Source organism: Dendrobates tinctorius, unplaced genomic scaffold (genome assembly GCF_039654945.1).
Source record: "Dendrobates tinctorius isolate UK_male_01 unplaced genomic scaffold, ASM3965494v1 ptg000031l, whole genome shotgun sequence".
Taxonomy (NCBI): Eukaryota; Metazoa; Chordata; class Amphibia; order Anura; family Dendrobatidae; genus Dendrobates; species Dendrobates tinctorius.
The window spans coordinates 17,540,528-17,546,668 of NW_027361699.1; the positions used below are offsets into that span (position 1 = coordinate 17,540,528).

At 49.6% G+C, this 6,141-nt stretch overlaps 1 pseudogene; it reads left to right on the forward strand.

Annotated features, from left to right (window-relative positions):
- Positions 1-1,639: 1,639 nt before the first annotated feature.
- On the forward strand, positions 1,640-3,575 carry LOC141086310 (E3 ubiquitin-protein ligase MSL2-like; annotated as a pseudogene).
- Positions 3,576-6,141: the final 2,566 nt, after the last annotated feature.

Genomic DNA, 6,141 nt, shown 5'->3' on the forward strand with positions numbered 1-6,141 from the left:
GGTAGTGCGGCTCTAAGTCTTAAGAGTTCGCCTCGGTACACCTTGGGTGAGGTTAACCCCGTGTGTGCCATTATTTCACCGCAATATCGCGTCCGCCATTACCGAGCAGCAGTTAACACCTCTGCACGGTGGACCCCGGGCTGCGAACGCACCTAAACACCATCTTATTATTTGGTGTGTTCCGCCAGCCCTTAACAAGGAATATGCGGTCCCGATTCATGGCAACTGTGACTTGACCGTGTTAAAGACAGGTTGCTGCTGGTGGTGGATAAGTAACTGGAAGTATTATCCGCTATTCAACTAACAACCTTTTCACACTGCTCAGGCTAGTTTCACACTTGCTTTTTTTTGCAGCGCGTTTTTCCCGCAAAAAAAAGCATTGAAAAAACGCATACAAAAGCATACAACTGCTGCGTTTTTTTCAAGCATTTTTATGAGCATGCATGAAAAAAACGCAGCGTTTTTATGCGTTTGTATGCGTTTTTAGTGCGTTTTTACCGCGTTTGCGTTTTTTTCCAACATTAGGTGGCCCCTCACACTAACCCAAACCATGACTTTACTATCCCTAACCCTGACCCTAACCCTAACCCTGACCCTAACCCTTAACCAAACCATACTTAACCCTAACCCAAACCCTAAACCCTAACTAACCCTAACCCTGACCCTAAACCTAACCCTGACCCTAACCCTGACCCTAACCCTGACCCTAACCCTGACCCTAACCCTTAACCAAACCATACCCTAACCCTGACCCTAACCCTTAACCAAACCATACCCTGATCCTAACCCTAACCCTAAACCCCCTTAACTAACCCTAACTCTAACCCAAACCCCTAAATTCCATTGTCTAAACTAATGGTAAAAAAAAAAATGCATGTGCAAAAAAACGCATACATAAGCATGCCAATGCGCACATATGCTCACCATAGACTTATAATGGGTGTCTTGCTGTAAAAAAACGCATTGCGCGCGCATGCGTTTTTTTGAGGCAAGTCGGACGCTCAAAAAATGCAACAGGTTGCATTTTGTGCGCCCGAGCGCATACCGCAAAAAAACGCATGCGCTGTAAAACGCGTACAAACGCATGTGTATGCGCACATAAGCGCATCCCATGCAAAGTATAGGAAAAAAAACGCATGCGCTATTTAGCGCTAAAATACCGCGAAAAAAAACGCAAATGTGAAACCAGCCTCAGGCTTCAATAGTGCTGTCTTGCCGTGGTCCCCTAGGACTTTGGACACTAAGGTCCAGCTAGAAGATGTGGGTGTTTTTGGTGGCCCAATTTCAGCTTGTCCAGGTCCTCGACCTGCACCATCACCATCACGTCCACTTCCCCATCCCTTGCCACGCGCCTTTCCCATTGTAAATGGACTAGAATATTACACACGTTCAATACAAAAGGATGATTTGGGAGGCAACATGTATGTGATACGAGTGCTGGAAAACCACATTTTTACCTATCTGTACTTTAGGTTAAAATATATTTTGCGTTATGAGATTTAATAAGCACTATAACAGACTGCAAATAAAATACAGCCCGGAGCCGTTTCCTGTCAGGTGCTGCAGCTGCGTAGGAGGCCTAGGCCGAGGATTGGCAGCCCGGGGCCTCTCTGCGGCCTACACTGCGCTGCAGATGGAGGAGGACAGGATGTGATGATGAGGACCCCGGCGAGGCTGCACTAGACAGCGCCCTCCAGAGGCCATGACCTGGGGTTGAGGAGCGGGGACATGTGCAGGGAGCCCGCCAGTGCTCAGGCCACCGATCCATGGAGAGGAGAGCCCGAGAGCCGCGCATCTGATTCTCTGCATGTAGAGCCCGCACCTGGGAGGAGGCTGCAATGAACCCGGTGAATGCCACCTCTCTGTTCATCTCAGCGAGCCGACTGGTGCTGAACTACGACCCCGGGGACCCCCTGGCCTCTGCTGCCAAGATCTGCAGGATGCTGCCCTTTTTCAGGCTGGCCCTGGCCTGCTGTGTCTGCGGAAACTTGCTTGAAGACCCCATATCTCCAATCAATTCAACTTGTCAACATTACGTCTGCAAGCAGTGCAAAGGCAAGAAGATGATGATGAAGCCCTCCTGCAGCTGGTGTAAGGACTATGACCAGTTTAAGGAGAACACGCAACTGGGCATCTTGGTGAGCTGCTACAAAAAGCTTTATGAGTACATCACTCACACACCGCTGGCATAGGACCTATTAAATACTCTTGATTGCTTGGGTGACATTTTGGCATTTCTTCCTGAAGAATCTACACCTGAGGAGGAACAAGGAAAAACTTCTGAGCCCCCCTCACCGCTTTGTCCTTCTCATTTCTCTTTACCTTCTAATTCAGAACTGGCTACTGAACCCGAGGCAAACCTCTGCCCCATTCCCCAACATACACCAGATTTCCATAGTGAATGCACAGTTGCGAATGGTTTGCCAAACTGCAACGTGCTGTCGTCTGAAACTATAAATATCTCGTCGCCCGAAAGCCCCGGCACCATTGATCTCTATTGCACAGCTGTTGATATTAAAATGGAGGATTTGTCAGAGAGCTTGGAGACAGTCTTTGACCCGGTGTCCACTAGTGAACTATGTGCAGCTGGACTCGATATATGTGGCTATAGTGATGACCTGAAAAGCAGTGACCCTCTGCTGCTTAGTGTAGAGGAAGTTCTCCAGAGTCTAGAAACTGTTTCCAGTTCAGACGTCACTGACTGTGACCTGCATCACACTCTGGACACCTCCATGTCAAATGGAACTTTTTTGGATATTTGTCCGCAACCCCTTACACATACTGTTCTGTTGTCTGACAGCCAAGTGCCACCTCTTCGTGTCTCCTGTACAGCAGTGACCCTAAAAATGTTGAAAACAAACCGCAAGCGGTCACATTCGGAGAGCGACAGCGAGAAAGTTCTGCCACTTCCAATCTCCAGCATTATCCTCGGGCCAGCCCAGACTCCTTTTCTACTAACTCGGGAAAATAGAAACTTCTTGCAGCCCATTGTTACAGTCCCCAATGGGGGAAGCTCATCTAAAATCAGCAAGACTATTCTTTTATCCAATAAAACCTTGAAGAAAAATCCTGAGCACATGCATAAGAAAACACATCCAATATCCAAGCCACCATTGCTGAAAACTAAGGACAAGATGAAGGACAAACTCCCCAGCAATAATATGGTTCCTGGGAGCCCAACGAATACTGTTTATAAAAAGCCTCCAGAAAAAAAAGGCTGCAAATGCAGACGTGCTACTCAAAATCCAAGTGTTCTTACATGCCGAGGCCAGCAATGTCCTTGCTACTGCAATCGGAAAGCTTGTCTGGACTGTGTTTGCCGTGGCTGCCAAAACTCTTACATGGCAAATGGGGAGAAAAAGCTGGAGGCGTTTGCTGTGCCTGAGAAGGCTTTAGAACAGACCCGGCTTACTTTGGGCATTAACGTGACCAGCATTGCCATGCGCAATGCCAGCACAAGTGCCAGTGTCACAAATAAAATACAATGTATAGGTTGTAAGGCAGCGCTCACAGAGTGCATTGGGGAGTGCCCACTTGGCAGCGCTATACCATACAGGAAGACTCAATTTCCTTAAAAGTTCTCCTGGGTTTATTGCTCCATATCCCCAGCAGCACAAATACAGACTAGTCAGCCTTTAGGGCCGGCAACATAAAATAATACTGTCCATAAACAGGGCTTTGCTCCCACAGACTCTGTTCACACACAGGCCATGGCAATGCCCGTTAAACACTCAGTTCCATAGGACAGTACAGTCTCTTGATGACGAGGTCAGTGCCACTCACGGTTGTCCGACCTACCACTCTGGAGGTATCTCACAGACCTCGCTCCTCTGGTTCAGGAAAGCCAGCACTGCTTCCCCAGACACATGGAAGTCTGTGCACAATCCTGACTCCCAACAATCTCTCATGTGCTAAACACACCTTCATTATGTGGGCTGTAACCCCACCCCCAGGTGAGTTATGGATCACATGGCTGGTCACCTGGTCATGACCTCACTGCAGGTCCTGAAAATACCTGCAGGTCCTAAAGGAAAACATGGGTACAGCCAGCACCCTCACCCAAAGGTGAGGTAATATGGGTAGCCTGACCCTCCCATCTCATAGCTACCCATAGCCCGGACCCAGGTGCATTAACCGTTATATTAGTGCTCACGTGCACTAATAATAAAACACTCCGGGTTGCATCTCAGGGAGCATCCATCCCTGTGATATATATCGGCCATTCACAACCCTGCCAGTCACTATTTCTGCATCACCACAGAGGGAATGCATGTATGCATGACCTGGGGAGCCCACATATCGCCCCCTAGCTGTCACAGGGGTCAATGCATTAAATACCCCCCCTCTGTTCAAACTTGTGTGGTTGAACATTTGTCTCACACCCGGGGCCTCAAGACCGGTCACCCATGTCACCTTGTCCCGCAAGTCGAGAGGACCGTCTCATTCGGGCTTGGGCGTCATTCCACATCACCTTTTTGTTAGGCCACCCCCGTCCCCAGCGCTCAGTCTGTCTGCCTTGGGCTTCAGCCCTTTAGTTAACAGAGGAGTCGCCCCCTCTAGCCCCCTTGGTTTGATAAGACGTACTGCCCGTCTCAAGAGAAGCCCCTCTTCTCTCCATATCCCGGGCCGGAAGCAGTCGCCATTTCCTTTCCAACTCCTGTAGCTGTACCTTAATCTGCATTTTTTTATGGATCAGATGCTCTACCTCTTGTAGGTACATCAATCGACATTCCATGGGCATGCGGAGGTTTCCAACGCTTTACACTGAGCCAACAACAACGAAAGGAACCATGCCATCTTCATCTGCTACCCGGACTTCACCATCCGGTGGAATCCTCACTCTCACCACACCGGATCTATCCACGAGCCCTTGCATCACCTCCCCAAGTCTTCCACTGACTTTCCCCACCAGATTTCTTGGTACCAGAATGATGTCTTCCACCAAGCCCTGTCGATAGTGAGCTTCCCTTGCAAGCTCCAGACATCGAGCGGCTTTCATATTACCCACCATGATCCTCTGTTTCGTGCGGAGACACTGCAGATGCATATCCTTCAGGACAGCCACCCACTTCTCTGTGACCTCGCTATCCGCCAGTATCACCAACTGGTTCGTTTCGGGGGCCTTTACTGCCTTTTTAAAGGCCTCATGGACACCCACACTAGCACACGCTTCTCGCATGTCTTCGGGTATCTCTATTATGCATTTGAAACCTAGAGTCTCTCCTTCTTGAACATACTGTTGGACCTCCTTGTCCTGAGAGACAGTGCAATTTTCCAAGACGTTGACCTCCCTTATGTGTCCACCTGCGGGGCCCTTCCTCTGGGGGATTTCTCCCTCCATGGAGGCCCCTTCTCTGGTCAGCCTCTCCAGCTCACTCTCCTTCATTGCACTCGAACTGAGAGAGTGCGACAGTTTGATTTCCCCATCAACCGTGTGTTTCTGGAGCTGGGCATTAGCCTCCTTCTCTATCTTGAGCTCCTGAAGAGCTGTATCCCGCTCCTCTGCCAGGCAATGACGCTCATCCTCTCTCCGAATAAGCTCCTGCTAATGCTTCGCTTGGGCCTGTCTAATCACCTCCATATCTTTCAATATGGCCTGGTTCATGGTTTGACACGCTGATGCTCAGCCATTTGTCTCAGGGCCTTTTCTTGTACGATCTGCTCTTTAATTGTCTTTATTTCGGCCTGTAAATCTGTCACCTTTAAACACTCCTTCGCCAGCTGTTGACAGATCTCTGTCTTCTCCCTATCCATCTTCTCAGAGGGAGCCATTTGTTCAGCCCCTTTCCACCTTTTACGTCTCCAGCGACGGGCAGTAGACTTGCCATTTAGACCAGAGTCAGTCTTACTGCACTCCATGACACTGTCGTCACCGTGTGAGTGGGAGTCACCACCACCTGACCGGTCCTCCTGTAAGCAGCGGTCCCCATTTTTAACAGTGTTAGACCCCATTCCCAAGCCTCCCCATCTTCAATGGTCACACATTCTGGTAGGACTACCAGCGTCATGCTGCCTTCACCTTGTGGCACACTATCATTACTCTGGGTTCGAGCTGCTGTCTGCCCAAGGTTGTCCTCCGCTGTAGTGGTGGCTAATGGCGACAACACGTCACAGTCACCCCCGGCGTCTGTGTCATACCCC